Source organism: Panthera pardus, unplaced genomic scaffold (assembly GCF_024362965.1).
Source record: "Panthera pardus isolate Hobbes unplaced genomic scaffold, ASM2436296v1 HiC_scaffold_8, whole genome shotgun sequence".
NCBI classification, from domain to species: Eukaryota; Metazoa; Chordata; class Mammalia; order Carnivora; family Felidae; genus Panthera; species Panthera pardus.
In genome coordinates this window covers 55666521-55691619 of record NW_026527013.1, presented here as the reverse complement: position 1 = coordinate 55691619, position 25099 = coordinate 55666521, and the positions used below count along the sequence as shown (strand labels likewise).

Below are 25099 nucleotides of genomic sequence, written 5' to 3'. Positions count from 1 at the left end.
CTTTTTCATTATGACATTCAGTAAGGAATAGATTTATAGCAGGATGCCACTGAGCTCCCATGTACACACACAGATGAAAGTGAAACCAGCCTCATGGATAAGTCACATCCTCACCCTCTTTAGGGCTCTGTTGTATTCCGTTCTCTTTTATAAAAATGATAGTCCTGACCCTTTAAGTTGATTTCATGGCCCATTGGTAGACTCTGCTCTGGAATTTGAACACCCTGGCTTCTTGGGCAGAAATTTCTCTTGGGGGTGGAAGGGGGGGAGGGGAGGAAGGTAGTGCCCTGGCCAAGCTCCCACTGGTCCCGAGTTGGAGTTTGGCAGATTTGGGGTCCCCTAGGAAGCCAGGACTAGGAGAAAGATCCTGGGGGCCCTGGCCCACCCCTGCCCATGGTAGACCTTATTCCATCCCTGTAATCCACTCCCCACCCCCCTCTAGGCTACCTCACCTTCTGGAGACTTGTTCTTTATGCTGTGACATCAGACATGGAAAATCAGGCAGGTGTATCTCTGGGGGCTCAGGACAGCTCCCTGGCCAGCTGCTGAGTGGGAATGGAAACGTTCCCATCCATGTCAGCCTCCAGAGTCATTGCCATATTTGTCACAAACGTCAATAAGAATTATCGTAAACATTTATTGAACTCTTTAACAGCATGCTCGATATGGCATCGAGAGGTTTAATGCATAGGAGCTCATTTTATCCTACAATGGTCTTAGGATGTGGATGTTGTTGTTCTTTTTGTAAAAATGACATACACTTACTGAACATTTACTGTGTATCAGGTACTGCTAGGCACTTTATAGACTCCTGCAGTCTTCAAAGTAACCCTCATGAGTTAGATAATTAGCTCCATTGTACAGATGCAGAAACTGAGGTGCAGAGAGGTGAATTGACTCCCCCTCACCAAGGTCACACAGCTAGGAAGGATTTGAACCCCAGGTTTTTGACCCTGGTATCCACACCATCCAGCGCTGGTCTCCCCTCCCCACCGGGCTTGAAGCGACTCCCAGTCTGGTCCCTTCCCAAGGCCTTGCACTAGTTAATGAGTAGCCCCGGGGCAGCTTGGAAGCCAGATGCCTGTGGCTACAAAGCTGGAGTTTGAGTTCTGCTTCCAGATAAAGAGTCTTGTGCAAGGGGCCCAGCCCCCATCTGGTCTGGTGGCTTTATAGGCAACAAAGGGTCACTGTTCCTCTCCTCCAAGGTTTGCTGATCCATCCACACTTGGTGGGAACCCATTTCACAGGAGAGCCAGTGGAGGCTGAGAAGCGGGTTTGCTCTCAGGTCTGTGTGACGCCTCCTCCACGCTGCCAAGTTTTCTCTTTATGGAAGGGCTCGTTGGCCATCTGACATGGCAGGCAGCAGGATCTGGAGGGAGGGTGTTGTCAGGGAACAGAAACTGTCATCTCTGAAGCTGGAGCCCCACCGGGCACGAAGGTGTGTGGCTCTCCTCCCTGAGGCCTCCAGGTTCCCATCTGAGGACGGGTGATAATCACTACCCACTAGCCCCTCACAGGGTGTGCACGGCTGGGAGATGATTGAGGTATGGAGGGTTTTCAGTTGTTCAGCAGACTCTGAGTTATTAAAGAGCCGGCCAAAAAAAATCATTCCTGACAGGCACCACCCATCTGGTGGAAAGTCCGTGGAGCTGGAGAGTCAGATAGTCCTGGATCCAAATCCTGTCTCGGTCCTTTGCCAGCTGTGTGACCTCGGGAGGGGAGTCCCTGAACTCCTCAGAGCCTCAGCTTCCCCACCTGTAAAATGGAGCAATAAATGCCCCAAGAGGATTGGAAAGACAGGCAGCCTTTCCTGTGATGACCCCTTTGTCGTCACAGTGGAGGTTTGAAGTCAACAGGCCTAACAGTCAGTCCCAAGCACCCTGGTACATTTTCTAATTTCAGCTCCCTGGACAGATCCCCAGGAGCCACCCGCCCTTAACCTGCCTCAGCTGAAAATCCGATCCACCCTTGGGGGTGTCTGTGGTAATCTTAGCCGGAGGGGAAAGCCTCTCTGGGCTTGCCATAAGAATTCCCAGAGGGCTTTCTCCCTCACCCCGTCCCCTCCCCCCCCACCCCTCCAGGTTGTAAACTCCGGCAGACCTGTGACCCCTCATCACCCCCTCCCTGGAGGGGCCCAGGCAGTGAGGAAATGGTATTCACTGTTTGTCCTGATTATAAAAGTGACACATTTTTAAAAAGTTGAGATATATGTGACATAAAACATTCTGTAAGGTTTTTTTGGAATGTTTATTTGTTTTTAGAGAGAGAGAGACACAGAGCATGAGCTAGGGAGGGGCAGAGGAAGGGAGGGAGACACAGAATCCTAAACAGGCTCCAGGCTCTGAGCTGTCAGCACAGAGCCAGACACGGGGCTTGAATGCAAAAACCGTGAGATCATGACCTGAGCCAAAATCGGACTTAACCAACTGAGCCACCCAGGTGCCCCACAACATTCTATAAGTTTTAAGGTGTTAAAACATTTTGATTTGATACATTTATAGTGCAACATGTTTGTCACTTTACATTAGCCATTCTATTGGGCCACATCATTATCATTTCTTCTAGGAGAGAGAGAGAAGGCACATGAGCAGGGCTGAGGGGCAGAGGGAGAGAGAGAATCTTGTTTATTTTATTTTTTAATTTAATTTAATTTAATTTAATTTAATTTAATTTAATTTAATTTAATTTTATCTTTTACTTTAAGAGAGAGCACATACAGGAGTGGGGGAGAGGAGCAGAGAGAGAATCTTTTTTTTTTTTTTTTGAGAGAGCAAGCATGAGTGGGGGAAGGGCAGAGAGAGAGAGGGGGACAGAGGATCTGAAGCAGCCTCTGCACTGACAGTGGTGAGCCCGATGTGGGGCTTGAATTCAGAAACCATGAGTTCATGACTTTAGCGGGAGTTGGATGTTTAACCGACTGAGCCACCCTGGTGACCCAAGTTTTTGTTTTTATTTTAATTTTTTAAATTTTTTTGAGAGACAGAGAAAGACAGACTGTGAGCAGGGGAGGGGCAGAGAGAGAGGGAGACACAGAATCTGAAGCAGGCTCCAGGCTCCGAGCTGTCAGCACAGAGCCCGACGCGGGGCTTGAACCCATGAACCATGAGATCATGACCTGAGCCGAAGCAGGACGCTCAACACTCTGAGCCACCCACGTGCCCCACCCCCCTTTTTTTTCTATTTTAGAGAGAGAGCACACACGCGCGCATGCTCGAGCTTGTGAGCAGGGGTGAGGGGCAGAAGGGGAGAGAGACAACCTTACGCAAGCTTCACACCCAGCAGGGAGCGTGACTCTCGGGCTCAATCTCAAGTTCTTGAGCTGAAATCAGGAGTCAGACCCACTGAGCCCACTGAGCCACCCAGGTGCCTCAGTAACGTATTTTTAATACAGAAAATTCGGAGAGCACAGAGGAGTCAAAAGAAGAAAATGTAATTTATCTCTGTTCCCGCCGTCCAAACATAACCATCTAACAGTGCATTTATAAACGTGTGGGTAAATATACATTATTTAAATGTTTCCTTTTCAAGTTGAATTCACAGTGTAGCAATGTTTGGGAGCCAACTTCCCGCCCCCGCCCCTTAACATATTTCTAAGCGTTTTTCTGGTTCTTTGGTCTTCTAAGTCAGGGTCAGCAGGGTTTTTTTTCAAAGGGTTAGATCGGATGTATTTTGGGCTTCGGGGCCATGTGGTTTTGCCTCCACTGATCTCAGTGGAGTTTGTCCCGCCTCTGCGGTTGTAGCCAGAATGCAGTCTTAGACGATATGCAAATGAGCAGGTGTAGTTCTATGCTAATAAAACTTTATTTACAAAAAATAACCTGCTAGATTTGGCCCAGGAGCTGAGGTTTGCTGACCCCCCCCCTTTCTTAATTTGTTCTGATTTGTTTGAGGAAACCATCATTTATTTAATTAATCCCCTAGTGATGAGAGATTGGTCATTTGTAGTTTCTCTTTCATGTAAACCACTCTGCTGTGAACATCTTTTTTTTTTCTTTCTATTTTTAATTGTGGTAAAATATACATAACATAAAATTAACCATCTTAACCATTTTTACGTCTACAGTATAGTAGTGTTCGGTATATTCACATTGTTGGGCAACCAATCTCTAGAACTGTTTTCATCTTGCCAAACCGAAGGCAGTGAACATCTCTGAGTGGGCATCTTTACACATTGGTCTGTTTCAGAAAATTGGAATTGCTATCCTAAGCTGGGGGTGCGTTTTTGCAGTGCTGGGCACGTGTTGCCGCATCATTGATGCTGAGAGATTGCCCCAATTTAAGCCTTTGCCTATCAGCGGTGACAGCATAGAGGCATCAGGAGGGAGCGGTTCCCCCTCCCTGGGGAGCTGCTGCCTTCAGGCCTTTAGGGAGCAGTGGATTTAAAACAACTCATCCCAGAGAAACAGCTTCAGCCTGTGAGCCTTCCTCTGTTGGGGAAGAAAAGAAAAATTCAATAAACAAGGTATGCTATGAATACTGGACCAGACTCAGAGGTTGATAAATATACCCTTTAGAGAGAGGGGAGGTATGGGGCTCCTGGGTGGCTCAGTCGGCTAAGTGTCTGACTTCAGCTCAGGTCACGATCTCGCAGTTCGCAGGTTCGAGCCCCGCGTCGGGCTCTGTACTGACAGCTCAGAGCCTGGAGCCTGTTTCAGATTCTGTGTCTCCCTCTCTCTCTGACACACCCCGTTCATGCTCTAGCTCTCTGTGTCTCAAAAATAAATAAACGTTAAAAAAAAATTTTTTTTTTTTTTAAAAGAGAGAGGGGAGGTGTGGTTAAGACCTCAGTTCAGGTGTCCAGTGACTCTGGGTGTAAATGCAATTTGGCCTCGACCTTGCTGTGTGACCCAGGGCATGTCACTTAACCTCTCTGGGGCCTAGAGTCCTCTCAAAATAGACCTGATGTAGAATGATGTAGAGGCTCTCCTTTCTGGTTGGAAGATCACGGAAGAGATACTATGAAAGTTCTTAGCACAGTGACTGCACGTAGGCATATACAGGCAATAATAGTATGTGCAGCCCTTTGCTGTTCTCAGAAAGGTTTTCCATCTGTAATACTTGCATTATTTTATAGCGTAGTTATTACTGTCCCCGTGTAACAGGTGAGAAATTTGAGGCTCAAGAAGGCAACGGCCACCTCGAGGTCAGCCATGTGTCAGGACAGGGAGCCACGTCTTTGGCTTGTAGTCGGTCCCACACAGCAGCTGCTGGGAGCTGGGGCCTCTGGACGACCAGGGTGAGCAGGAGCCTCCTCTTTGGGCCTCACCTATGCTGGGAAAGCTTGGGCCTCAGGTGGAGGGAGAGAGGATTCCTTGGTTTATGTCCCTGTCTTGGCTTTTAGCACCAACTGGGGTCAGATGAGGGTTTTTTCAAGGAGAGATGTTATGATTCTAACCTGTGGGGATTTTTCCCCCCACACCACCGAGCGATTCTCCAGCACTTGCTGGAGGTCCTGCCTTTAAACTGGCTTCTGACACTATCTCCCTGGAGACAGCGTCAGATTCTGCAGGTTAATGATTCAGTCCTCCCAGGCCGCCCCCCGCCCCCACTCCCACCTATACCTGTGCTTTCGACCAACTGGCTGTAAATCGGAGGTTCCTACAACCTCCTCCTTGGGTTTGATTAATTTGCTCGCAGAACCCAGAGAAACATTTTATCGACCAGATTAGCGGTCTGTTTATTAAAGGACATAACTCAGCAACAGCCAATCGGGCACATGGAAGAGACGCGTGGGGCAGTGTCTGGGGAAGAGGCTCCGAGTTTCCATGCTCTCTCCAGTGCCTCTCTCCCCAACTCTCCATGTGTTCACCAGTCTGGAAGCTCTCCGAACCCCGTCCTTTTAAATTTTTATGGAGGCTTCATTACTTAAGCGCGATGGATTAAATCATTGGCCGTTTGGTGACTGAACTCTATCTCCAGCCCCTGTCCTTTCCATGGAGGTCAGGGGGTGGGGACTGAAACTTCCAACCCCCACATCCCTCCTTGGGTTCTCCTAGCAACCAGCCCCCATCCTTAGGTACTTTCTAGAATCATTCGTTAACATAACAAAAGACACCTTTATCACTTTCCTCACTTGGGAAATTACAAGGATTTTAGGAGCTCTGCCAGCTTTCGGGGGGCAAGACCAAATATATATATTTATTAAAAATCTCAGTATCACAGTTTTTTGTTTGTTTTTTCCAGAAACTGGCAGGGCATTTCAGAGAGCAGAGCTGCCCGCCGACGTGAAACCTGAGTGGGGTTTCTGGGAGGTATTCCCATTTGTTAGTCTGTTCTCAGCCTGCAGATAAGAAGTCCAGAAGCCCAGGCTCCCAAAAGCAGGAGCCTCCTGGATTCCTAAGGCTGCAGACAGCTCCGGGTTGGGAGGGGCTGGCTCCCTGAGGCACCCCCGAAGGAGGGTGCCCTGAGTCAGTATTCAGACCCAGCCTCCCAAAGGGTTCCCCGTGGCACCACCTTTATCTACCCATGTCCCCGCCAACTTGCTGGGGGACCTTGGACGAGTCACTTGCCTTCTCTGGGCCCTCTTTTTCCTCATGCGTAGAACAAGGGTCCGGAATCATTTTCCCGGGGAGCTTCTGGGATAGCAGTGCCCAGCTTTGGACATGAATCTCAGCTCTGCCATTTAGGAGCCAGTGCCTACTGTGGTGGTCTCCTTCCCTAGGCTGGGTGTTCTCTATAAAGCAGACATCGGTGTGCATGCCCCGTAGGGTCTCCTGCGTGCTTAACGGCTGGCCCCTCCCCCCAGCCTGGCAGCTTGGTGGCACACCTTCTGTAGTGGCTTTTTGCATAATAGGTTTTTCACGCCTATGCCTATGCCTGCATCCCTAGGAGTAGCCAGAGGCAGAGTTTGTTGGGTTTTTTTTAATACTTATTTTTTTGAGAGGTGGGGCAGACGCTTGAGTCGGGGAGGGGCGGAGAGGGGGGACACAGAGGATCTGAAGCAGGCTCTGCACTGACAGCAGAGAGCCCGATGCTCAACTCAGGAACCATGAGATCATGACCTGAGCTGAAGTCTGACTCTTAACCCACCGAGCCCCCTCAGGGCCCCCCTGCCGGAGGCAGTTTTGAATGGCTCCTCTGCTCCTCATCCCAGCCCAGCTTAGCTCCCACATGACGTTGCACATGTGTTCTCTGACCCCCAGATTTCTCCACATTCCTTTCATCACCCCTGAGCTCTTGCTCTGTGGGCCCCATCTGCTCTGCTGTGTTGTGACCAGGCCATGCCTCCCTCCCTACCTCTTGCCACAGTGAGGCGGTCATCGTTCTGATTTATGTTTTCAGGTCGAGTTCTGCTGTGGCCTTCTGTTTGATTCCTTCCTAGTCTTTTCTTGGTTTCCTGCCTGTCCCGACCGTGTCCCCAACATGAGAGCTTTCCTTGTTTTTTTGTTTTTTTAATTTTAATTTTAATTTTTTTTTATTTTAGAGAGAGGGCGTGCAATTGGAGGGGAGGGGTAGAGGGAGGGAGGGAGAGAGAATCTTTTTTTTTTTAATTTTTTTTAACGTTTATTTATTTTTGAGACACAGAGAGGACAGAGCATGAACGGGGTAGGGTCAGAGAGAGGGATACACAGAACCCGAAGCAGGCTCCAGGCTCTGAGCTGTCAGCACAGAGCCCGACGGGGGGCTCGAACTTGTGAACTGTGAGATCATGACCTGAGCCAAAGTCGGCCGCTCAACCGACTGAGCCACCCAGGTGCCCCTTTTTTTAAGTTTATTTATTTTGAGAGAGAGTAGGGGAGGGGGAGAGAGAGAATCCCAAGCAGGCTCCATGCTAATAGTGCAGAGCCTGACATGGGGCTCAAACCTACCAACCTCAAGATCATGACCTGAGCTAAAATCAAGTCAGATGCTCAATGGACTGATCCATCCAGGCACCCCATGAGAGCTTTCTCTTGTCTGTTAGGTTGCTGAGGCCGAGAGAGAAACCATGCTTGTTTGTTTTTAATTTTTTTTAATGTTTATTTTTGAGAGAGAAAGAGACAGCACGAGCATGGTGGCGGGGGGGGGGGGGGGTGCAGAGAGAGGGGACACAGAATCCGAAGCAGACTCCAGGCTCTGAGCTGTCAGCACAGAGCCCGATGCGGGGCCCGAACCCACAAACCATGAGATCATGACCTGACCCAAAGTTGGATGCTCAAGCAATTGAGCCACAGAGCCTCCCCACCCCACCCCCCACCCCCCCCACCCCCCCCCCCCCCCCGCCCAAGGCCATGTTTTAATAAGGACTGTAAGGCTGGCTCCTGATCTGTGGGAAGGATGCCATGATCGATTAGGAATGTCTGTCAGGAGATCAGAATAGGTGGATGTGGTATTCAGGGCATCTGTGAGGTAAGGACTATAGGACATCTTTGGGATCAGACACCTGCCCTAGAAAAACTATGGAAACAGGGAAGAGGTGAGAGGAGCAGGTACCAGGTGAGAAGCTTCCTCTGAGTGGGAAGAAAGAAAGGAACATTCCTGTGGGAGGATGTGACCCTTACAGTCCCAGGGTATTTCATTTGTACTCAGGTTGAAGTTTTCAGTCCAGACGGCCCAAGTATTTGATCCCTTTTATTTCCTGGGTGTCACATTTTATGCTGGATTCCGGGGGTAGGGAGGAGGGTGGTGGTGATAACAGGGATCCCTCCAGACACTCTGAATAAGGTTGCTAGATAAAATACTGGGCGTCCAGTTGAAGTAGAAATTCAGATATACGGTGAGTCATGTTCTGAGCAAAGGATGTCCTCTCTGCGGTCTGTGTCGACCCGGCCGTCTTACCTCTGCAACGTCATTGATTCAGGCCGTTCCGGCAAACTGGGTTGAACCGCTGCTTGAAGTTGCGGACGGTCCCCGTGAGCTGGTTGCAGCAGCTCTCGCCCCAGCCCTGGCCCTCTTGGCGGTGAATCTCTGAGACGTTGCCGCCTTGGGCATCTGCGTCCTCATCCAGGCACCCGAAGGGTCAGCCCGGTGGACTTACGAGGTCTGGTTTTGACGTGGAGATGCTTACTGGGCCCCAGTGACACCCCAGAACTTTACAGTCGTTTCCTCATCTGAGCCATGAGACGGTCCTGTGTCAAAGTCCTGATGTTCTCTGTTTCACGGGTGGAAAAGCCGGGGTCGGAGGGGTGCCTGGGGATGTTGCTGCAGCCACACAGACAGAGTAGGAGACAGGAATGGTGCGCTTCTAGTCCAGGCCCGGGCTGCCCGCCCTGCCCTCCTTCCACAGGGTGCTGCCCAGTGGGACCCTGCTGCTCTCTTCTGGACTATTCCCTCCAGACCTTCTCCTGTCCTGGGAGGATCTCACAGCTGAATGAGTAGAGTCGCTTACTTAGCATTCATCTGTTCATTCACATGGTGAGCATTCGTGGAACACCTGCTGTATACCAGGCAGAGTGCTGGGCAGTGGGGATAGAATGAGGAACAAGACCGGAAGGAAGATCACAAAAAACACTTTGGTTGCAAAGCGGAACAGGGGTTCCAGAATGCAGTCCGTATGCGTAACCAGGTCTTGTCTCTGGGTGGAGGAGAGAAGCGGGCCACTTCTCCCGCAGCTGTCTGCCTCCACCCTCCTGTCCGTCCGTCCTTGTGATGAGCCTTCTGAGGCTCAGAGAAGTGCACTGACATGCCCAAGGTCACACGGCAGCTTGAGACCTAGTGCCTGCACTCCTCCCGTAACCACCCTTTTGGCCCTGGTCTGCAGCTTCCTGGCCGTGTGACCTCTGGCCAGTCCCACCTGCCAGGGCTTCAGTTGCCCCACCTGTAAAAGGGGGACCATGTGCCCACCAGGCTAACTGGTGACGAGGAGAAAGTAGTTTGGTGTATCGAAAAGCTTGACGCAAATAGGTCTTATGAATGTGTGTTACTAATTTTAAATGGTCGTATTGAAGTGCTTTCAGGGGTGACTTAGTCACATTAAATAGTCCAGACACCCAGGAATGTCTCATCCGAAAAGAAACAAAACTAGAAAAGCTGCAGTTCTGGACGGCCCCTGGGGCCGAGGCAGCTTCTAGGTACTGACTCCCATACATCTCTGGCCTCGTCTGGGATCCCAGCTGATCCCCATGTGGCCAGGCCTGAAAGCTTTGTGGCTGCAGACTGGGCATGCGGCGTGCTTCTGGGGAGAAAGGCCACCCCCAACTTCCTTAAAAAATTAATTTTATGGTGCACCTGAGAGGCTCAGTTGGTTAAGCGTCTGACTTCGGCTCAGGTCACGATCTCGTGGTTTGTGAGTTCCAGCCCTGCATCGGGCTCTCTGCTGTCCGCACAGAACCCACTTCAGATCCTCTGTCCCCTACCACCCCCCCCACCCCCGCCTTCTCTATTCTTCCCCTACTTGTGCTCCCTCCCTCTCTCTCTTAAAAATAAACATTAAGCAAATTGATTGTATTTCATATCCATAAGCTATGTGACGGAGCTAGTGACACAAATATAAAGACACAGCGTCCATTTTTTAGAATCTTACAATCTAGTGAGATACATGTGAACCTATAAACTACATGAAAATTGAGTGTGAGCTTTCTCTTTCTGTCTTACCGAGGGACAGTTGGCATACATCATGCCAGGCCTGTGGCATGATGGTTTCATGGAACACGCTGGGAAGTGATCATCACAGGCTCTGTTGGCCCTGCATCATCTCACGTAGATAACGGTAGCTCCCAACTCCATAAGGTCATGGCGGGGCAGACCTTGTGTTTTCCTTTTGACATTTATGGTCCATTTGAGAAATTCATATATTTTCAAACCCCTTCCAGCCCCACTGAGTGGGGGAAAGGCCCAGACAAGAATCTTTGATGTCAGGGGAAGTTTGGGGAAAACCTGTAAGCATCTGAAACCCGAGAATTGAAAGTCTGTTCGTTCAGTCATCAAGAGACTTCTGGACTTCTCCCGCAGTGCGGGCCCTGGCTGTGCCCTGGAGACCCAGAGCTGAGCCTCACTCTGCCCAGCCTGGGAACCACCAGGCCAGTGAGGACACAAGTTGGCTGTGGTTGGTGGGGTCTCTGGAAGATACTTTGGGCAACAGAGTTCAAAAAACTTGCCCAGAGGCCTCCAACGACAAAAGCATGCCAGGCAGGCGCTGGACAGGAAAGGCATCACCGGCCCTGAAAAGGGAAAGCCGGAAGTCTCTCCAGATGCTGCAAGTAGCTGGGCTTGGCTGGGGCTTGGCTGCGGTGTCTCGCTCTGGGGCAGAGGGCAGGGGAGAGGAGCTGGATGGGAGGTCTCGGCTGGTGACCCTGAACGCCCCGCCGAGTGGTTGGCCTTGATTCACTTTGGGGAGCCAGCCTGGGACCAGAAGTCCTTACGTACTGCTGCCAGGTGCCCCCTCAAAGGTAGCGACTAGGCAGTTGTTTTGACCACTGGCTTCTGCTCAGGAAAACAAACAGCCCAGCCCAGTCCTCACCCAAACAGGGCTGCGGGAGGATTGCAGGCGCTGCCAGAGGTCCCAAGAGGAAACCCACTCTAACGAGATGTCTAACCTAGTTTTGACGACTCACGTGGTTTGGGGAGCACGCGAAATGCCTTGGGAAGGGTTGGCGGTGAGCAGACTCGGCTGCCCATTTGACACAGAACACTGGACGAGGAACTGTTTGTTTGGTTTTGGCCCCTGCGGCTTGTTGCTGCCTCTCCCTGCACTTAGTTGCAGGGTGCTAAGGAGGGGCGGAGTCTGTGTTACTGATGAACAGCTTGAAGTGAAAGGTGGCTGGTCTTCCGCATCCTGGGGCAGGCCGTTTCTCCTGAGAGCAAATCCAATCGTGCATAGAGGCACTTCCTCCTACCTTCCGTTGTGTAATTCCAGACGGCCCATTTTACAGATGGTGCAATTGAGGCCCCAAGGGGAAGTGACATTCCTGAGGTCACCGCTTACAGCTGACAAGTAACAGACTTAGGTTCCAACTAAAATCTTTTAAGGTGACGCAGCACAGGCAAAAGTGGAACTAGGCAAAGCGTATGTGGGGAGCAGGGTCTTGCAGCGGGCAGTGCCTGTTGGGGAATTCGGAGAACAAAGCTAGAGAGGCCAGGGGGGTCCCTCCTCTCCACAGACAGCACGAGGATGGAATTATGTAGAACTCAGCCATCTGGGGGTCAGCAGGAACCGATTGACCAAATAAATAGATGAGTCAATTAAAAAGGACGGATTTCTTGACTATTTATAGTTGTGGCCTAAATCTCAGCTACCCTTGTCCCCAAGGAGTAAAAGGAGACTTTTTCTGATCGGCCAGGCCATCTAAAGGGTGAATAAGCTGATTAAGTCCTGGGCTGCTGCAGGGGATGGGACACTGCAGGACGGTCAGGGTGAGAGAAGCTCAGAGGAGGTGGGGGCAGGGATGATGCTCTTTGGACTCCGTCCTTTTCCTCCATCCACTTATGATTAGCCACACCCTCAGGTTTTAGCCACCTAATTGCTCTAGGTAGTATGAATTGAAATGGTTAACAGTTCTTCCTGGCCCGAGGGGCCGGTATTTAGTCATCCCGGCACGTATACGTAATTACATGGGAAGGTCCTTGTAAAGCATTTAGCACAAAGCCTCAGCGATGTGGATGTTTTTGTTACTGCCATTTTTAAAAAATGTATTTGTTTATTCAGAGAGAGAGAGATTGGGAGAGAGAGGGAGAGCAGGGCAGGGGCAGGGAGAGGGGAAGAGAGAGAATCACAAGCAGGCTCTGCGCTGTCAGCATGGAGCCCGACGCGGGGCTCAAACTCAAGAAGTGCGAGATCATGACCTGAGCTGAAATCAAGAGTCAGACGCTCAACTGCCTAAGCCACCCAGGCGCCCCTGTTACTGCAGTTTTATGATTGAGACTGGCCCAGTACCCGTGATAGGGGCCCACTCGGGAGACCCGGCTTCTAATCCTAGCTGGTTCATTTGCAGAATGACATCCCCACCTCCTGCTGGCCTCAGTTTCCTCTGGTGTCAGGTGCAGAGGGGGACTTGCTGGTGTCAAAGGTCATAGTCAGGAGATGCCCCAGAGCCCAGTGGTTGAGGACCCAGGATTCTGGAGGTGCCTGTGCCTCTCTGAGCCTCAGATGGGGTGAGATTCCTCATCTCATAGGGTGGTTGGTAAGGACTGGGTAAAAGTACATCCCCAAATGCCAGGCGCTGAGCTGGGCATATGCAGGGTCACTCAACCCAGGGAGTTCTGGAACTGGTGTGCAGTTGGAGGATTTTCCATACTTTTGAGGCGTTTAGAGTATGCTTCTTGTTCTATGAGAGTCTCCGAAAATGTTATGAAGTCTTATTACCTTTGGATTGATTATAGGAGGAAAGCAAGCAGCAGTAATCAGTGAGAAGTGATCTAAGCAAATAAAAATATTTAACATGATTGAAAAGTTACTAACCAACTTGGGGCACCTCGTGGCTCAGTCAGTTAAGCGTCTGACTTCAGCTCAGGTCATGATCTCACAGTTCGTGAGTTCGAGCCCTGAATTGGGCTCCACAGTAGCCGTGCTGAGCCTGACTCTCTCTCTGCCCCTTCCTGGTGTTCTCTCTCTCTCTCTCTCTTTCTCTCTCCCTCTCAAATATAAATAAACTTAAACAAAACTTAAAGTAGAAAATGAAAAATTACTAGCAGCTAGAATTATATCAAATGCCCAACATAGTGCCTGCTACAACTATTTTTTTGTTTCCAGGACATAAGAACAGCTGGAATTCGAACAATAGGTTGCCATGGCAATGATATACCCGGGTCCTCCTCATTGGCTGCCTCTAGGGAGGAGGCCCACCCTCTGTCCTAGAGCATCCTCTGACTGTGGGAGGAAGAAACTAGGATTACAGCTGAGCAATCTGTTCTGCCAGGAGATGGACCGGGGATGGTCAGGGAAGGCTTCCTGGAGGAAGTATTTGAGGATCGAGAAGAGCAGGGATGTGCATTTCAGGGCCTGAAATGGCCTGTGAAAATGCACCCACTGAGCTGTGAGAGCCCAGGGCTTCCCAGGCACTGATGTAGAGAGACAGTAAGTTCTATGACAAAGGACCCTCCTCTGGCTTTAATTCTGCTAGGGACATTCCCAGTCGGTGGCATTTTTCTGGAGTATGCAGTCTCTGGGTACCTGGGCTGTGTTGGAAGGGGCATTGTGACCTCAGCAGATTTTCTGAGGTCCATAGCCAGCGTGCTATGGGCATCTTTTATACTCTCTCAGGCTTCATGAGAAGCCCGGTTTCCCAGTGTCTGGGGGAAGTCCACCTGTGTTCCTGTCTGCTTACAGGGCCTCTGTCCCCTTACAGAACCTTCCTGAGCTGCCTTCTGTGATTCAAGTCTGTGAGGTCCCCAACAGCTGCAGTTACCTAGGAAACGGTGTCCAGGGAGTCCACCCAGGAGAGGGAGCAGATGCTCTGACCTGAGTGGTCCTTCAGGGGGTCTGGTGGGAACAAGAATCAATGCCTGAAGGAGCCTCTTGGCCCCTGGACTGACGGGAAGTAGATTGCTGGATAAACAGGCAGGGCCTTCTCTTGGAGTCAAAGACCTTTGTGGGATTTGTGCATGTCCTGGGTCTGGGTAAGAGCTCCCCAAATAAGCTGGTCCTAGGCTTCCAAATAGTAGGAGCGGGCAAGGCAACCAGAGGCCTAGAACCTGAGTTGAAACACTAGAGACCAAAGCTCTTATGCCTAGGCTTCAATTTCCCCACCTGTAAAACGGGCATATTAGACCAGATGATGGTATTGAATTTCATGTACACATTCAAAAAAAACAATTGGAGTTGAAGAATGGAGTGGCCCATCCTTCTTGGGCTGGCAAACTTTTTGCCATAATTGCTGTGGTCTTGCCTTCCTACTAGCAAGCAGTTGCCTGAGATTCGCTCCAGCATGAATAATGTTTGCCCTCACGCACAACATCTTAATATGCACCTGTCTGGGCACCTGGCCCCGTACTTAGTGATTTACCTGCATCAGCTCACGTGATCACCCCTCTGCCCTGAGGGGGTGATGCCATTATTGGTCACCTTTTACAGATGAGGAAACAGACCCAGTAGGGCTGCCCAGGGTCCCACAGCAGAGCCTTGGAGCTTCCTGGAAAGCCCCCTTCCCTTTTCAAGCCTCAGTCTCCTCTGTAAACTGGGCATTGGCATCTGGGGCTGATCTGTCATTTGTTGATGGCCACTTAAGGGGTCTCAGGTACCCAGGGATTTCTAGCGAGGACCTTTGGGGTTTTGAGGCCCCTGGCAGTTGAGGGGGCCGCGGAATCTGATTTCTGTAGCTCCAGCCCAAGGTCCGCAGCTGTGCCCACCAGGAAGGAGGGAGGCTGCCTGGCCGCTCTGCTCCAGTAGCTGGTCTGCATTTCCGCCATGGGCTGTTGGGTCCGCTCTGCAGCCCATTTCCCCGGCAGCGCCTGCCGCACATGTTTTGTCTGCTCTCAAGGTCGGGCCCCAAGCCCTGTAACTTCCACGTCCCCCGCCGCCCGTGGGCCAGAGGGGTACCGACACCACCTCGTGTGCTGGCCTGGGCGCCGGCTCCTCTGGGCACCTTCTGCCTGTCTGTGGGCAGCTGCCTGAGCTGCTCTCCCGACCCTACTCCGAGGCTAGGGATAGGAGGTGACAGGTTTCCGCATCTGTGCTCAGATCCCCAGGGAGCCACCAGCCCACAGGACCTACATCGTCCTAGTCAGTGAGTGTACTGAGAGTGTCCCCCAGGGACACTGGTTCCCCCCACTGTGGAAGAGGAATGGAAGAGGAGGCAGGGGCGTTAGGGTGATGCCCCGTGTTTCAGAACTGGCCGGCCTGCCTTTGAACCCTGGTCCTGGCTCTGCGAGGTGATTTGTCAGGTGCCCAGCAGACCTGGCACACAGGACATGCCCAGCAGGACCTTGGCTGTGAGTCCAGGCTGTCACTGGTCTCAGGAGGAATATGCCTGCATTTGGTCATTGTCCTGATAGCTCATGTTTTGTTCTGGCAGAGTCATCTGTACATATTAGCTCATTTAATCTCTCAGCAACCCGAAGAGGTAGGTACTATTACTGTCCTCGTTCTACATTTGAGGAAACTGGGGTGCTGACAGGTGTATCTGTGGTGTGTATTTTCTTCTGGTGGACAGGTTGCCTTTGCAGAAGGAGAGGTGTCTGTGTGTGTGTCTGTGTGTGTGTGTGTGTGCACCTGCGTGTGGGACGGATGGTTGGGATACCGCCCTTGCAAGCTGTCAGGGTCTGCTGGTCACCTGGTAGAAACCACAGCCCAGAGAGGGGCAGGTCTTGCCTTGGTCAAACAGTGGCCACTGGCCCAGCCAGGGCCTCACCAGGGCCTCACCAGGGCCTCCTGGGTTCTTGCCTGTGGTTGTTCCTTGGGTTTGGAGAGCTGGCATGTTAGGGACAGGTGCTTCTCCTGTTGGAAAGGCCCCACCCGTTGCCTCCACTTTAGGGAAAAAGTGACCCCCTGTGCCAGGGTGACAGGTGCGGGGAGGGGTTCCCAGGTCTCAGGTGATGTGCCCTACACTCTGCGTCTCTTTGGAGATGCTGACTGAGGCCTGCTCTGCTGGATTTTGCCCCCTGGGTGCTTGTCCCTCCAGGACCCCTACTCCACCAGCTCCCTGCCCCAGGAACCCCAGATAATCCACCTGCCAGCCCCAACCTTTATTTCTCAAACGCCTTTTAACTTAAGAAGCCAGTAGAGGGAGTATTGCCTTGTCCTGGGTTCAAATTCTGTCACTTGCTCACTGGGTAACCTTGGCTCCATCATGTTTCATCTCTGAGCTTCAGTTTTCTTATCTGTAAAATGGGGACAAAAGTGCCCGTCCCCCAGGAGTACTGTAAGGAGCAGTGGCAAAAGGGAGTAGGAGAGCCTCTGGCAAACTATCATGGCAAACCATGTCTGGGCACATGGTTACAGGGTAGTCCCTGGACTCAACTGGGGCTGGCAGACGTGAAAGCCAGCCAGGCCCGGCCCCCAGATGCTCATAGTCTGGCAGGGGAGACCGATGGTCCGTGGGCACACACATGTGCACAGCTATGCACACTCGCATGCAGTTTCATCAGCCAGTAATAGTCTCTTTCATCGATTGATTTTGTTTTACATGTTACCAAGCACCTCCCAGTTTGTTAGCACCCACTATGCCTAACCTCACCCGGTTCTACTATTCACTCGGGGGGGGGGGGGGGTTGGTCTAATATCCTTAAAGATTCAGTCAGGAGGTCTGGGGAGGGGCCAGGCATCTGCATTTTCAGTCAGAGGCCCAGGCCGTGCTGAGGTTCAGGCACCTGGGATCTTCTAGCAACTCTGCTCAGGGGCCCAGAGACTTCAGCACGGGACGGTTTTACAGATTAGGGGGCCCGCTTTACAGATGAAGAAACTGAGCTTTCCCAAGGAGAACTTTGAACTCTGTCTAGGGTGTCACAGTCTGAACAAGAGCCCAGAACCAGGTGCATGGTGTGGTGACACAAGTCAGAGGAGGCGAGGGGAAAGAGTGGGGTGGGCAGGAAGGGCTTCCTGGAGGAGGTGACTCTCGGGCCAGGTCTTCAGGTTGGGTGGGATCTACCTAAACATAAGAGAACTCACGGGCTCTCAAAGTGCAGGATTGAATGGGATAATGATGGAGAAAACAAGGAGGTCCTGGGACTCAGGCAGGACCAGAGGGTGGGAACTGGGGACAAGGGCAATGTCAAGTGTAAGGAGCTTTGGGTTCCTGATGGGGAAATACAGTGATTATTCTCCAAGCAGCTGGGAGCCACCAGTGATAGTTCTCGAGCTGAGGGCGACATGGTGGGTAGTGGGGTTTGCTAGAAACAGGCTTGGCTGAGCTAGTGGGCACGCCTCTAGGGAGTTTCCAGTGGATGAGGTGGCCTCATTTTGTGTCACTGCATGGGTGGCTGGCCGTGAGGAGGCAGCGCCACATCCCCTACACGGTGCTCTCGGCGAACAGCACTGGGGGCGTGAAAGGTTGAGAAGGTTAGAGGGTGCCTGGGGGTTGCCCTGGGAGACTGTATGCATAATTGAGAAATGTGCATCCTCCCTTGAGCCCCCCCCATCCCTGGTATGGATTTTAATGCTGAGCTTTTCTTCTAGCCAAATGCTGGCTGCTTTAGGCACCACCTTGGAGCCCTGGAAGTTGCCACGGCTGCTGTGCCAACAGCCACCAACCTGACGGAATTAGATCTGAGGCGGTCCACGCGGGTTTGGAATAAGAGCGGGCTGGGATAATCCCACCTCCTTCTGGCCTCACTTTCTCCTTTGAAATGAGGTCCCCTGAGCTCTGATGGCGCATCTGTGAAAGAGGCTGGTGGCTCCTGTTGATCTGCTGTGTGTCTGGGGCCTCGGTTTGCTCATTCCGAAAGTGGGCTTGCACGCGCATGTGCCACTACTCTAAGGCCCCATTTGGAGCCTCCCAGTTTTCGTGCAGGATCCACTGGGATCCTCTAGTACCCGGCGAACCTTTAGGAGACCAAGGAGAATTCACCTCAGAGTCCCTTTTTGGAAGATGCTCAGAGAACACGTCGTTTAATGAAAATTGATTTCCTGAAGATTTCGGTCTCATCTATCAAAAGAGGGCAAAGCTCTGCAGGGGTTTGACCACTTGCGGGGGAATTGTGCTCAGATGCCGGGAACACACCCCCTCTGTCTAGCAGAGGCTGTGTACGGCCCATTCTTCCTCTGTCAACAGCCCTGCCTGGGTCCTAAACATCTGCTGTTGTTTGCTCTCTCACCCTAGTTGAGGACCCCCCCCCCGCCCCGCCCCGCCCTGCTACACATAGCTACAATGAAGAAGATATTTACTACTATGCTGAGTGTCCCCAGAGTTGTGAGTCCTAAAGGTTCCATCTGACAAATATTTATAGTGCCGGGCCTCATACTGGGTGTCAGGAAGCTGGCCCTGGGTAAGCAGACAATTATGATATGGGCTGGTAAGCATGGGAACAGAGGTGGTGTGGCCCACGGAGCCCAAGGGAGGCATTGGAGGGTCATTGTCCCGAGGGATCGTCTGAGGATTGCTTGTACCATACTTGGGGAACAGTGTGCCAGGCTAGGGGAACAGAATGAGCCAAGGCATGGAGGTGTGAGAAAGCCTAAGATGTGTGTGGTTCAGGAGCCCCTGGGGATCTCAGGTGGGCTGTGGGTGGTGGAGGCCAACCGGAAGTTGACTTCCAGATAAATGGAGAAAATTCCAGGCAACAAGTCCCTTTGCTCCGAGACGGCACAGGCACCGGGGCACCGGCAGCAGACATTGCTAGCTGATCGCCACCTCTGTCTTGCTAAATCTCAAGCTGCTTCATTCCTTGGGCACCAAACTCTCCTTGAGCTAAATTTCTAAGTGAGGGTGAGGTTTGGGTACAGCTAGGAAGGAAGAAGGTCCTTCCTCATTAGGTAGAGACGTGTTTAAAAGAGGAACAGGGACCTTGTTTACAAACATTTACTGAGCTAGGAGTCTTCACACACCATAGATGGGATATTATGCCCATCCTACAGACAATAACACTGAGGCTTAGAGAGGTGACTTCCCAAGGCCGTTCCGCAGAGCGTTCTTTGACTGTTTCCATGGAGATGTGACTTCCGGCCGAGCCCAGGTGAGGGAGTTGGAGGTGGCTGGCTCTGAGTGGGTGTTGGGCCACAGACGTGCCCTTAGCTAGCCTTGTCGCTGAGATCCTGTCGCTCTCCAGTTTCTATAGAGCTAGGGAGGGGTAGCCCTGTTTGCTTTCCACAAGCAGTGAGAGGAGGGCGGCTTTAGGGTTCTTATAGCTTTAAAGGGGAAGTTTGCGGAAATGGAAACTGCGCTTTTCTTGTTTCTCGTGTCTCTTTTTTTGTGGCCTCCAGAAATAATCCTGGGTTCTACAGAGCCTGCCTCAGGATCATGGTAGACCCTACCCCACCCCCACTTCCGGCAAAACCAGGCTGAGGGCTGGGGTGGTGGGGAAGCTGACGGGAGAGTGACAGGCTGTGGCTGGTGAGTCAGTGCCAGGAGACCGTTGCCTGCTGACTCACTGCCCTGTGCACCAAAACAGGCCCCTGAGCGCCCCCGTTAGACGCCATGGCGGCCCTCCTCTGTCTCCCTGCTTTCTCTCCTTTAGCTAAGCTTTAGTTCTGGTGGTGTATGCTCAAAATCGACCTAAGTGGCATTTGGGGTCTGAGCCCGCTGCGACAGAATCCGTGACACTGGACTGTTCCCAGATACTCACCTTTCCCCAGGAGTCCAGGTCCAGCCAGGCTGTGTGGGGCCCAACCCGGAGGGTGACCCAGGCACCTGCTCCTTGAAGCTCCTCTCATTCACCCTTGACCAGATGCACGACTCCTGTCCTCCTTGCAGAATAATGTTTGTGTTACTTTGACAAAACGAGTCCCTCCCCTCCGTCTCTGGACATTAGCACCTTGAGGGCAGGGAGGTGACCTCGTATCCCCCTGCAGTGGCCCTGGGTCAGCAGTGTAAGTAGGTGCTCAGTTAGCATGGGACATTTGGGGCTTTTCCGCCCCACTGCCCCAGGTAAGTGCCTGCTTGGCAGGGGTTAGTCACTTGTCTCAGATTATTTAGCATCAGAGGCTGACACTCTTCTTCCCAAACCCGTGGGCTTCACCCTTGTTGAGGTCCGGACTCAACTCACAAGAACATTTTCTTCTCTGTGGCACTGGTGTTGTGACCCTTGGCCAAGGAGAAGGAGTTCTGGCCACCCATCCTTGGGTGATCCCTCTTCATAAAGAACAGCGGTTGTCTTCAGCCAGTCCTGCAGGTATTTGGCACAGGATGAGGGGGCTGGGTGGCTCCGGGGTGTCAGGGATAAAGGACCCAGGTTCTAAAAGCCCCCACTCGTAGTAGCTTACAGGGAAAAGCCCAGCATGAGCCCTTGCATCCCCTCCCAGAGTGGAAGGGAGGGGTTGGTCAGGCAGTCAGGGACAAGCAGGGGCTGTGGAGCCACACGGTTGAGTCCCCACTGAGCACAAAATTCTCCAGGGGCTGCCACCAGCCTCTGGATAAACCCAGCTTTTAATCCTGGCCTCCGGACATGGCCTCGTCTCTAGGTCACCCTATCCCCTGTTTCCCTTTGTTCTCTGTCTCACACTGGCCTTCTCTCTTTTCCTTTACCATGCCCTGTGTGGCCCTCTTTGGAGCACGCCATTCCCTGCTCTGAGAACATTTCCCAGCTGTTTGCCATGCAGACCTCAGTTTCGGTGTAGTTGAAAGCATGGACCCCAAAACCCATTGCCTGGGTTCAGATCCCAGCTGTGTCACTTTAGGCGAGTGACGTCGCTTCCCTGGGCCTCATTGCTTCATCCAGGCTGCTGAGAGGAATAAATGCATTGGTGCCTGGAAGGTCCCTGAAAGGTCCCTGAAAGCTCAGTGAGCGTCTGCCATTACGAAACCTTACCTCCTCGGAGGGGCCTCACTGACTCCTGTGTCCCTGTCCCTTACACCTCATCCTGCTTGGCTGTCTTCTACATGCTGGTCCTGGTTGCAAATATTGATCTCCCCTTCTGGAACGTCAGCTCCTCAGGGCTCACCTCCATGCCCCCAGTTCCTAGAGCAGTGCCTGGCACCCAGTACGGTAGGTTCTCAGGAAGTGCTTACTCAGCAGTCACTGCCTGCCGGGGTTACCCTTGCTCTGTTTTGTCCCTGGACTTCTGAGATGCAGAGGGGCAGTACTTGGCCTGCATGACCCAGTGGAACTAGAACTAGACCCAGCCTTTTGGCCCCTAGTCCACTGCCCTTTCCCCTGACTCAGTGGCCTGCTTGGCTGGTGCCTGGGGGCTGCGCCGGCCATCCTGCCCCCACCCCTCGGCCCCTCCCTTGGCCCGGCCTCCTGCCTCCCCCCACCTAGTACCCTCCCCCTCACTCCCATGCAGCTTGCATGCCTTCTTTTTTGTTCTTCTCTGTTGACCGCCTGTGGTTCTCTGGGCTTTGGGTCAGTGCTTGCCACCTCTAAGGAGATAAGAAAAATATTTGGACCCGGTCCCCGGACCTCTCACCTGTAAACATTTTTTGAGGAGAAGAGGACAAAGTGGCTGTGCATTGGGCCCACATCCTGCCTGCCACCAGTGTTGTCCCAGAGGCCGGTTCTCTGTAAAACCTGTTCCCTCTCACCCACTTTTTCCTCTGCAAATCACAGAGCCAGAGGTACGACTTGTTCTGGTAGGTCCCTGTCCAGAGGTCACCTCGTCTCTGGGTGGTGTGGAGTCAGGATCTGGGGTCAAATCCTGACCTACTGCCTCATGACTGTGTGACCTGGGCCTGACCTTCCCCTTGCCTAAGCTTCAGCATCCTGATTTGTGAAAGGGGAGCCTCTGTGAAGCTCAGGGAGAGGTAGACACTTGACGTAGGTTGAGGGCTAATAATGAGCCAGGCAAGGTGCTCTCAATGGAAACGAGGGGTCTCTGAGGGTGGACCTGAGTTTTTGTGGGGTGGGGGTTTCCAGCTCGACCAGGGAAGGGGAGAACTCGCCCGCAGACAATGAACCCCAGGTAGATTAACAAGCCCTGTCCCCAGAGATGTCATGCTAAAAACAATTCCCCAAACGGAATTCACTTTCACTAGGACCAGAATGCGGTCGCTCATTGTTCAGCTTTGTTCCGGGCAAAACAATGCCAGACTTCCTGGATGACCTCACCGGGGGAGCCGTTGGGCCGGTGAGGCCGGGCTGGTCAGCATCTCCAGGCAAGCCTGCCCCCTGCCCTGCCCTGCCCTTTGCTGTGGCCACCTCAGGTGACCTGGGGTAATGGCGTAAGCAAAGAAGGCAAACCATATTTGTATTTGGGCCGTGGCATGTTTTAGAAATTAGAAAATGTATATGCAGCAGCTGGAGCCGAGGAGAGCGGCCCATCCGGTTTGCCGCAAGCCCTACTCCTCCCCGAAGCCTCCCTGCCTCCCCACCAAACTCTGTTTTTCGTGGCCAGGTCCTTGTAGGCTGTTGAGATTGTCACATGAGTTATCCTGAGATACAGACAGATAAACAAGACAGAAGGATACAGACCACGTGATTTAATCAAATGATTACATCTTTTAAAGGTGCACCTTTTCCTGAAAAACAAAAACAAAAGTCTTTCTCTGAGTAACTTCTACTTTCTTTTCAAAAATAGCTACCCTTAAGATCTTGGGTTAAATAGCACTCTTGACACACCTCGTGTTTTTGTTTTTGTTTGTTTGGTTGGTTTGGGGTGCTTAATTTTCTTTAAAAATGTTTATTTATTTATTTAGAGAGGGAGAGAAGAGAGAGAGCAAGGGAGGGCAGAGGGAGAGAAGGAGAGAGAGAATCCCAAGCAGGGTCTGTGCTGTCAGCCTAGAGTCCGACCCAGGGCTCAATCCCATGAACTGTGAGATCATGACTCGAATTGAAACCAAGAGTCAGATGCTTAACCGACTGAGCCACCCACCCAGGTGCCCTGGTTTTCGTTTTTTGTTTTTTGTGCTTAGGTTTCAAATGCTTCCTAGGGTCAGGAGGGTACCTAAGGAGCATGGCCATGGCAGACATTACTAATTGATCACTGAACCTGTCCTTTGCCTGGAATCTGTGGACACAGTGCTTTGAAGGAGCCCCTTCAGACTTATCAGAGAAGTCTGGGAGGCTCTCCCTGCCTGCTGGAGGAAGACTCTGGTCCAGAGTGCCATGTGTTCTGGCTGTCAGTGCCACTTCATGAGCCTGTCCAGCCCTTCCCTATGGCCCTGGGCAGTGACTGCTCCCCAGGTCCCCGGGCCCTGCCCCATCTGTGTCCTGTGGCTCCTTGCGTCCCTGTCGGCCCTCCCATACTACCCTGATGTGTCCAGTCCAGCGGCTTGGAGTGGACTTAAAGGCACCAGGCCTGATTTCACTTGGTCACCTTGCAGGTGATCCCAGATGGCCAAGTGCTTGAGAACATGGGACAGAGGCTGAAGCAGACCTGCGAGCTGTTTGAAGCCTCCGCGGCCGTTTTACTTGCCGTGTGATTCTGGATGGGTGACTTCACCTCTCCAGGCCTCGTCAGCAAAATGGCTCCTATAGGGGGGTTAACTGAGAAAATGCTTGCAAAGCACTTAGCACACTGCTAGATAAACGTGTGTGTAGTCAATGCTTCATAAATGCAGCTTGCTTTTTTTCTTCTTTTCAAAACACTCAGGATATGATGCCTGCCACACAGTATTAATAAAATTCCAGTGTGGTCAGCTGTTTTCTTCAGTAATAGCTAATATTTATTAATCACTTAGCATGTAAGAGACCCTGTGCTGAACATTTTACAGGCATCGTCCTACTTAATCCCTAGGAGGGGAGTTCTTATAGCCAATGAGGCACAGAGAGGTTGTTACCTGCTCTAGGTCACGCAGCTGGATCGTAGCCTCAGTGAGCCCAGAACCCTGGCTCTGGAGTGGACAGGGGAACGGGAGGAGAGGATAAAGCCTTGCCCCAGAATGCTTAATTCCACAGTGAGCCCAACAGGACATTGCTATTTTTCCACCTCTAAGTGGGGGTCTCTTCTGGGATTCTAGGTGCTGCTTGCCTCACCCCCAGAGGCTTGCTGAGAAACACTCACTGTCCAGAGATGGATCTCAGGGGCTGACTGTGTGCCTCTGAGTGGGTGGAAGGGCTTCTAAAGAGGAAACAGCAAAGTGTACCTACCTGCCCTCTTATTTTGAAAACCTGATAGAACCTCACTGATTGGTTAAGTCAGTGACAATGAGAGATTGAAGTCCTCGTTCTCTTCCAGAGAGCCTTGTGGGATTGTTTTTTGTTGTTTTTTTTTTTTTTACGGGAAACGTTTCAAGTTCTGCCGGGGAAGGGTGAGAACTTCTCGGGCAAGGGCTTGCTCTCCCCCACAGCCTTGGACTGAAGCGGCAGGTGCTGGGAAAGGCAGCCACCGCGGTGTCTGCAGCTTGATTCGAGGTCCAGCTGGCTGGCACCTGGGCACCTGGGGCCAGAGGGGTTGGGAGGGCATGGGAGGTGGGCAGGACACCCAGTCCCCACTGTGTCCTGCTATACATCTGGCCTTTTTCCTCTGGCCTCAGCATCGTCATCTGCAAACAGGGCAGAGGTCTCCTCCTTCTAAGCTTGGCTCCAGCGCCTTAGGCATTGGGCAGGTGGAGGTGGGAATTCTGGCTTCCGGCTTCTGTGTGCATAGCCCCAAGCAGGCCACTCACTCTCTCACGTGAGCTTCAACTTCCTTCATGGGTAAAACAGGACTAGAAATCCCTTCCCTTGCACAGTAAGGCTGTTTTGAGGAGTAAATAGACCACTAGTTACTGACAGCTCA

The 25099-nt window shown here is 52.0% G+C and overlaps 1 protein-coding gene across 1 annotated transcript in view; it reads left to right on the top strand.

The window, feature by feature from the left end:
- The window catches only part of SLC6A6 (solute carrier family 6 member 6), an 88522-nt gene that overhangs the window by 14639 nt on the left and 48784 nt on the right, over positions 1-25099 (top strand). The gene's annotated exons all lie outside the window — the stretch shown is intronic.